This window comes from Leptonychotes weddellii, chromosome 9 (assembly GCF_054177405.1).
Source record: "Leptonychotes weddellii isolate Sample4059 chromosome 9, ASM5417740v2, whole genome shotgun sequence".
In the NCBI taxonomy this organism is placed as follows: Eukaryota; Metazoa; Chordata; class Mammalia; order Carnivora; family Phocidae; genus Leptonychotes; species Leptonychotes weddellii.
This window is the reverse complement of record NC_138377.1, coordinates 71,455,872-71,464,218: the sequence shown is the minus strand read 5'-3', so window position 1 is coordinate 71,464,218 and position 8,347 is coordinate 71,455,872. Positions and strand designations below refer to the sequence as shown.

General features: G+C 41.7%; 1 long non-coding RNA gene across 1 annotated transcript in view; it reads left to right on the top strand.

The window, feature by feature from the left end:
• LOC115941324 (uncharacterized) overlaps positions 1-1,728 on the top strand; it is a 47,324-nt gene extending 45,596 nt beyond the window's left edge. Inside the window, exon 3 of the long non-coding RNA XR_004076090.2 lies at positions 1,124-1,728. This is a non-coding gene — a long non-coding RNA (uncharacterized LOC115941324). The remainder of the gene's footprint in view (positions 1-1,123) is intronic.
• Positions 1,729-8,347: the final 6,619 nt, after the last annotated feature.

Here is an 8,347-nt window from a genome sequence, read left to right as displayed (position 1 = left end):
AAAAAAAAAAAAAGCAGTGCACAATGAGGCACGACACACACACATACACGTACACGCACTCACTGTGTTAGGAATTGAGACAATAGACCCAACTCTGACCATACTAGCACAAGAGTATCAGAGACTGTGAGAATGTGAGGGAGAAATTGCTCTGAGCTTTTTTTCTTAGAGGGTTGATTAGGCAAATTTAAGATATTTTCAGCTCAGAAGCACCTACCTGGGTGGCTCAGTCGGCTGAGCGTCCAACTCTTGGTTTCTGCTCAGGCCCTGATCTCTTGGCTCCTGGGATTGAGCCCCCAGATGGGCTCTGCAGTCAGTGGGAGTCTGCTTGGATATTCTCTCCCTCTGCCCCTTCCCCCACTCCTTATCTCTCTCTCTCTCTCAAATAAATAAATAAATCTTTAAAAAAAGGATATTTTCAGCTCAAAGGTTCTATGATATTTGATCTAAGTGGTATGAACATTCAAACAGTAAAATGTTAGTGAAACAAAAGGACAGTTTGAAAGCTAGTCACAGATTCCAGGGTTGGAGAGAGACACATGTGACATAGGGAATAACTAACTATTGAGACAGGGAATAACTATTGAGACTGAAAAGTGTTCTGGGCTGGAAGTTGTTCTTGTTGTGCCAAATTCACAGAAATCTAGAAAAATCCTCTCATTACCACCATGGCAGGTAGAAGCCATTCCTAGGCATTCCTCCCCATGTCCTAGGCAACTACATAGCAGACAGTTTTTTCAGAGTTGGAGGAGTTACATAGAAACACATGGGAACGATGTAAAGTTACAGAAATATGGTTGATGCTTCCCTTTTATTTTAAAGTCTGTGCTGAGCATTTGCAGACCAAAAGACTGGGAATTCTTACAATTACCAGTCCTACATTATACAACAAGCAGACCAATGTGAATTAGATGAGTTTAGTGTTCAAAAGGTCAGCTGATGATGTAGAGCCAGGAGAGCTATGAAATAAAAAGATTGCAGTAATTTATTCTAAGTAATTAAGGGTCTTAAACCTAGTGAATCACTTCTAGAACAAAGACAATGCAGCAAATGTAATGGGATGTCACTTCTGAGATTAGGTTAAAAACGATGTTGACTTTTATCTTCTCTCTCTCTCTCTTAGTCTCTCTCTTGGTCACTCTGATGAACTGTGTGTTGTGTGCTGCTCTGGGGAGAGAGACATGTGACAAGGAACGGAGGGCAGCGTCTGACCAACATGCAGTGAGAATCTGAGGTCCTCAGTCTGGGAACTTGTGAAGAACTATATCCTTATCCTGAGAGCCTGAAGATGAAACCAGAGTCCACACCTTGATTATAGCCTTGTGAGACACTTTGAGTTAGTGACACAGCAAAGCTGTGCTTAGATTCCTGATCTGCAGAAACTGTGAGATAACAAATATTCTTGCTTAAAGCCACCAAGTTTTGTTATGTAGCAGTGGAGAATTGATACAAATATATCACAACAGTGTATTTGTTTCCTGTGGCTGCTCTAACAAATTACCAGAAATTTGATGGCTTAAAACAACAGAAATTTAGGGCGCCTGGGTGGCTCAGTTGGTTAAGCGACTGCCTTCAGCTCAGGTCATGATCCTGGAGTCCCTGGATCGAGTCCCGCATCGGGCTCCCTGCTCGGCGGGGAGCCTGCTTCTCCCTCTCCCACTCCCCCCTGCTTGTGTTCCCTCTCTCGCTGTGTCTTTCTCTGTCAAATAAATAAATAAAATCTTTAAAAAAAAAAACAACACAGAAATTTATTCTCTCACAATTCTGGAGGCCAGAAGTCCGAAATCTTTATCACTAGTAAGAAATCAGGGTGTTGGCAGGGCTGCACTTCCTCTGGAGCCTCTAGGGGAAAATCCTAGCCTTGCCTCTTCCAGCTTCTGGTGGCTGCTGACATTCCTTGGCTTGTGATCCTGTTACTCCAGTCTTCAAGGCCAGCACCTTCAAATCTCTCTCAGCTCCATCTTCACATTGGCTTTACTCACGTACATGTGCGTGTGTGTGTGTGTGCGTGTGCGTGTGTGTGTGTGAGAAGTACCCCTCTGACTCCCTCTCATAAGGATACTTGTGTTTGCATTTAGGGCCCACTCAGGTAACCCAGGCAATCTCCCCATGTCAAGCTCCTTAACTTAATCACATCTTTTTTTTTTTTTTTTAAAGATTATATTTATTTATTTGAGAGAGAGAAAGAGAGAGAGCAAGAGACAGCATGAGCCGGGAGGAGAGGAAGAAGCAGACTCTCCAAGGGGAGGGAGAGCCTGATGTGGGGCTTGATCCCAGGACTCTGGGATCACGACCTGAGCCGAAGGCAGATGCTTTAACTTAACCAACTGAGCCACTCAGGCGCCCCATTTAATCACATCTTTAAAGATGCTTGTTCCATATAAGGTAACAACTCTAGGTTCCAGGTTTTCAGATGTGAATATCTTTTGGAGAGCTATTTTTCAGCCTATTACAAATAGCTAATGTTTAAAAACTCTTATTATGTACCAGATACCATGGTAAACACTTTACCTGTATTTTTATTTACGTGCACTTCATTAACTTGTACTATTATTCCTCATTTATACCCAAAGAAACTGAGTCTCAGAGAGTTTGAGTGACTTGACTCAGGTCACACAGCTGGTAAGTGGTGAAGCCAGGGTGAACCCAAGCAGTCTGACCTCAGAGCTTGTACATCTAACTGCTCAGCTGGATTGTCTTCGCACAGATTCATATGCTTAACCTGACTAATTAGAAGAGGGTATATCTATTTCACTGCATGTAATATATTCAGTGAGCTCCTATTAACAGTGTGTCTTTTGATATCTTTATAATTTCCAAGTTAAAAAAAAAAAACCCTTTTAGTTATTTTTAAGAAGAGACATTTGAACTGGGAGGAACTTCTGTATCAGTATCCTATTGCCTAGAGCAGACAGATCAAGTAAATAGCCTTTCTTACAGAATGGATCCTGGATAGGCTCTATTCCTCTTTGGGTGTGCTGCATTTACATAAACCCAGTCTCTGGTGTGGAGGATCTAAAGAGCTGGAATAGCCAAACTGGACTCTTATCTGCAAGGCTCTCCAGGAGAACGGGTTGCTTCGAGCACTTAGAGGCACTTCTCCATAGTTAGTTCTGGATGGATTTATTTTAGCTTTCCTGGGAAAAGTGGGTCTAGAGATGAAATCTGAATGAAGGTAGAAAAGAGGTGATTCTTATATTGATCACAGTTCAAAATGAGAATATGTATAATGGATTCCAGATTAGGTTCTGCTTAGCATTTGCTCTGCTATTTCTTTGTTTGCTGATTTTCTACGTATGACCTGGTAGTCTAAAAATTCAGCTCACACAGAAACTTCAGCCCTGTGTAGATTTAAGCTTTAGGTTTATGAATCTCTTTTCCATATGTTTCTTTATGGAAACAGATTCCAAATGTAAGAAAGTAATGGTGTCAGGGACTTTAGAGATATTTCCTGAGCTTTTGTTTTTATTGCCACTGCATTAATGAAGGCATGGCCATCCCTGCCCTGATGCGACCTGCCTGAGCAGGTGTGCAGATGGCTAGAGGGCTGGGGAGGTGGGACTCAGATGGCAGATGGTGATGCCTTGTTATGCTTCCAAACACACTTTGAACATTCTGTCCCTCCTCCGACATGCTTCACTTCAGATGGCAACCTCATTTGGAGGTGAATTGTTCTTTGCGGGTTTTTTTTTTTTTTTTCCATGTTGGAATTGACCTCATGCCTGGCACTGTGTGAAATGTATTGGCCTAGTTTCTGCCCCAGAGAGGACAGAGGCTTATTGATATTTAGTGTATGCCTTGTCATTGATTTTAGAAGGGATCTTCTGATTTTATCATGATTACCCAGACACTGGCACTATTGTATTTACATTAAAGCAGTATCTCTCCAAGGACAGATGCTTCATGTATAAAGGAATTCCTCAGTCAGATTAGTTGGGATGATTGAGGAAGAAAGCGTTTTGATGGCAGATGAGGTGAGAAAATATTGATTTCCATCCCCTCATCCCCCATCACCTTTTATAGCCGACACTCACACCTTATCTCTTCAACCCCTCTCTGAATTTAGCCCTGGTAGATGTTTCTGGAAAGTGGATAGCTTCCTACCTTGAGCTGGCTCTCTTCTTTGCCTGAGGGCTTTCTTTAGCACTCTGGGAACTTCTGGGCTCCCTGCAGTTACAACCTGGAAGTGTAGGGCTATTCATACCCTCAGGGACACCTCTTAACCATTGGGAGGCTGGACTTAATAGATAAATGCCTAAGTCTCCCCACTTTCTGTGGAATGTTCTGAAGCCACATCATAGTTTCCCAGAGAGTTTCCAGCAGAACTGAGCTCCAGTTGCTCACTGCTAACTTGTTCACTAACATAAGTGATAGGGCTTTTCTCATTTCCCTATCTCAATTTTCCCTGTCTCATTTGTGTTTTCTACTTTTGCTTCTTACATAAACTACCTGTACCCGAGTCCTTGTCTGAGAGTCTGTTTTTGGAAGACCCCTCCTTTGGATAGTCCTAATGCACAGGTTTGAGAAGTCCTGGAGTAGAGAAATTCATTTAATCCTGTTCCCTAAACTTATAGTTTCATGAATATATATATATATATTTTACTGTTAAGTTTTATGTATCTAATGTTCTTTACAATATAATTCCTGAATGACTTTGGTTCTTGGAGTTATCTGAGAGAGGTATCTTTTAGTAGTGTCCCATGAAGGAGCCCACAGATTCCCTTTTACAACACATTTTTGTCTTTGGGTAGATACCCCTATCAAAAACCTCAAGGTCACATCTCTGAAAGGGACCTTAGAGTCTAGTTGCCTCACTCTATCAATGGAGAAACTAAGACCTAGAGTGGGTCACTGTCACCTGGTTCAGTCATCTGAGATTTTATAAGGAGTGTGCAGAGAAAAAGGGTTAGGAAACTGTGGCTCATAGGTAAAACTCAGCCTGCTGACTATTTTTGTACAGCCTGCGAGCTAAAAATAGTTACTACATTTTTAAATGGTTGACAAAAATTTTTAGAGAATATTTCATGACATGTGAAAATTAATATGAAATTCTAATTTCAGTGTCCACAAATAAAGTTTTATTGGGACACAGACACACCCATTTATGTGGTGTCTGCAGCTGCTTTAGTGTCACAATGACAGAGTTGAGTAGTTGTGACAGAGACTGTATGATCCGCAAGCCTAAGATATTTTTTTTAAGATTTTTTTTTTTTATTTATTCATTTGAGACACAGAGATACAGAGAGAGAGAGAGAGAAAGAGGGAGAGAGCATGAACAGGGAGAGAGGCAGAGGGAGAGGGAGAAGCAGGCTCCCCGCTGAGCAGGAAGCCCGATGCAGGGCTCGATCCCAGGACGCTGGGATCATCACCTGAGCCGAAGGCAGACGCTTAACCATCTGAGCCACCCAGGCGCCCCCGCAAGCCTAAGATATTTACTATTTGGTCCTTTATAGGAAAAGTTTGCCTATCCTTGCTTTAGATTCACAAGACAAGATGAAGGGAAGTGCATAGTCAATATACATATTAGCATAAATCAATAGAGTGTAGCAGATAAGTCACTGAATTGGGAGTAGTGTGTGACAGTTCTATTCCTTGCAGCGCTGCTAACAAGCTTCATTGGATTTTGGTTAAATGACATTATGTCTTTAAATATCAGTTTCCTCATTTATAAAATGGAGGGACTAGACTGAAGGCCTTTTAAACTCCCTTAATGATTGAACCGTGTTTTCTTAGACTTTGTATTTGTTTGTGTGGCATCCATTAATCACAGGGCCATACTAATGGCCCGAATTGTTTAGACCCCCTGCGATGCAGCTTTTGCAGATGTGCAAAAATCATATTACAAACTCCCCAGCTAATCCCAAGTCCACACCTCCAACCACCTCCTTTATCTAACTCTCATATCCCAGGCCAATATTTCCCTGCTCTAGTCAGTCAGGGCCAGGTACCAGACAACTAGAGACCACTCCTTATAGTCCAGAGGCTGCCAACATTACTCAAACTAGCCAGTCCTAAGCTACTTTCCCTTCCCTGCCTTGCCTTTTCCATGGAAAACACAATCAAGGCTCTAGGTCATGTTTCCCCTCTTTCCTGCTTCTGCCTCTTTATCCACTCTGGTGCTTCCCAATGTGTCCCTGTGTAGAGTGCTTTTCTCCCATTTCCAAGGGAACCATGAGTATCAATAAACTTTTCTTTTGGTGGCCTTGACCTCATTCTCTTGTCACTTAGTCACTTTTATAAATTAAGACTTGGACGCACATCGCTTAAGCACAAATAATTATAAAGCTGTGCAATTATCTCAGAGTTCAGTGTATATAATTCAAGAATGTGATTTGTTCCTCATGTTCAACCCAAGCCAAATCTCCTTTATTGCAGCTCATTTCTATCACTCCTCATCCGTGAGCTGTGAGAAAGCAAACACGGGCTGCATCCTTGCCACACAGGGAGCCTTTGACTATTTCTAAAGTTCATATGACTTGTTAGTAAGTCTTGTGGTTTGCCTCCTCATAAATCAAAAGCTGAGATTCAGGAAAACTTTCTCATCCCATCATAGGGTTTTGTAGTTGTCTCTTTCTCACATTGCTCTGAGTCCCTGGAACCTCTGTGTGAACTTAGTCCAGTATGAGCTCTGCTATATTAATTTTTCTCTAGGTATTACCTTCAATTCTGTCAGATATGACCATATTCTTTTCAGAAAACTGTGTTTTGGTACCTCGCTACACTGTTGGCATCATCATCTTCCTTTTAAGAATTTTCTCTCCAGGTGCCCCTTACCAAGGTCAATTACGACTTACAGGCATGGGCATAGCACTATAAGACCAGGTTTGATACAGTAGGAGGAATGGAGACTGCGGTAAGCAAATGGCCCTATAAGTCTGTTGACTTAACTGTTATTTCTCAGCTTTGAGCAGTTACTGTCACATGAGAATCCTGTCTAGTGATGACAAAACTTTTAATTTTTTAAAAAAGATTTTATTTTTTTGATAAAGAGAGGGAGAGCACAGAGGGAGAGTAAGAGGGAGATGCAGACTCCCCGCTGAGCAGAGAGCCAGACTTGGGGCTCCATCCCAGGACCCTGAGATCATGACCTGAGCCCAAGGCAGACGCTCAGCTGACTGAGCCACCCAGGTACCCCAAAACTTTTAATTTTTTAAAAGAATCCTGCAATCTAGACTTTAGATGGCATCTCCAGGATTTTAAATATTTGCAACAAAGGTAAATTTTTAAAAAACACCATGAGAGGAACAACATGCAACTGTAAATTTGATTAAGCCTATGAGCCATTACTTTGTTATGTCTGATCTATGATAAATGGAAAAATTCCTTCAGACTCATTCTTGCTTATACCCCAAGTCATACCTTGGCTGCAGAACTTATGACTATCAAACTCTTTGACCTTTGTTGACGTGTAGTTGTCCCATATGCTCTCTTCTCAGGATCCAGCTTCTTGCTATTCCAAGGGTAAATTAGCCAATCTAATGAACTTGTTCATTCTTATGGGGATTTTTCCTTGGGTCTTTCCTTCATTCTCTGCTTAGATGTTTATTTTATGAACAAAGTTATAGGGATAAGATGCTTAGCAGCTCTTGTCTAAAGTTGGGGATTTAAACATGAGAAAGGATCATAAGTCCCTGGCAGGTCAGAGGCAGATATTTACATACAATGGCAAGTGGTACCTTGTGCTATCTCCCAAATCACAGGTGTTAGCAAGCTGCCAGCCTCTAGGGCCAGGTCTGAAAACCCTCCAGACGTGTATTGTTGTATTCATGGTTGTCATTGTTATTAGTATCAGTGTCAGGTAAGGACTGACTTACAGAGGACCATTAACAAACTTATGTCAGTTCTCCCTTTCTAAAGTTGAGAGTGTTTTTCGGTGTTGACAGGTAACTGTGTTTTTAAATTTGTTTGTTTATACACCTGGTAATTGGTTCCATTTGGCATCTTTTATGTTGCCTAAGCAGTATTTAGCATACTTAATGAGATTCCCCTGAGCTTTTAAAACATTTAAATGAAACATTTAGATTCCATAAGAAGAGGCAGCTGGTGAGACTTGGTCATATGATCAAGGTGGAGAACATATTTTTGGGTTTAGAAGTCAAAAACAGGTTTTTTGGTCTTCTCTGCTCAGTGGCCTAGAAGGCACCCACACTGAACCTTTCATTCAACGACACCAATGAAATGTTTGCTGCTCCCATCTTCTCTGACTCTAGCAGCACTTAAAAGAACCCAGTGAAGAGCCTTAGATGGCTAGTTGACCAGCTCTCCCCAAGCCATCCCAGCTCCTTCTCAGGAATAATAAGTTTCTGTGCCAGGATTGCACACATCCCACAGCCCAGCATGAGTCATT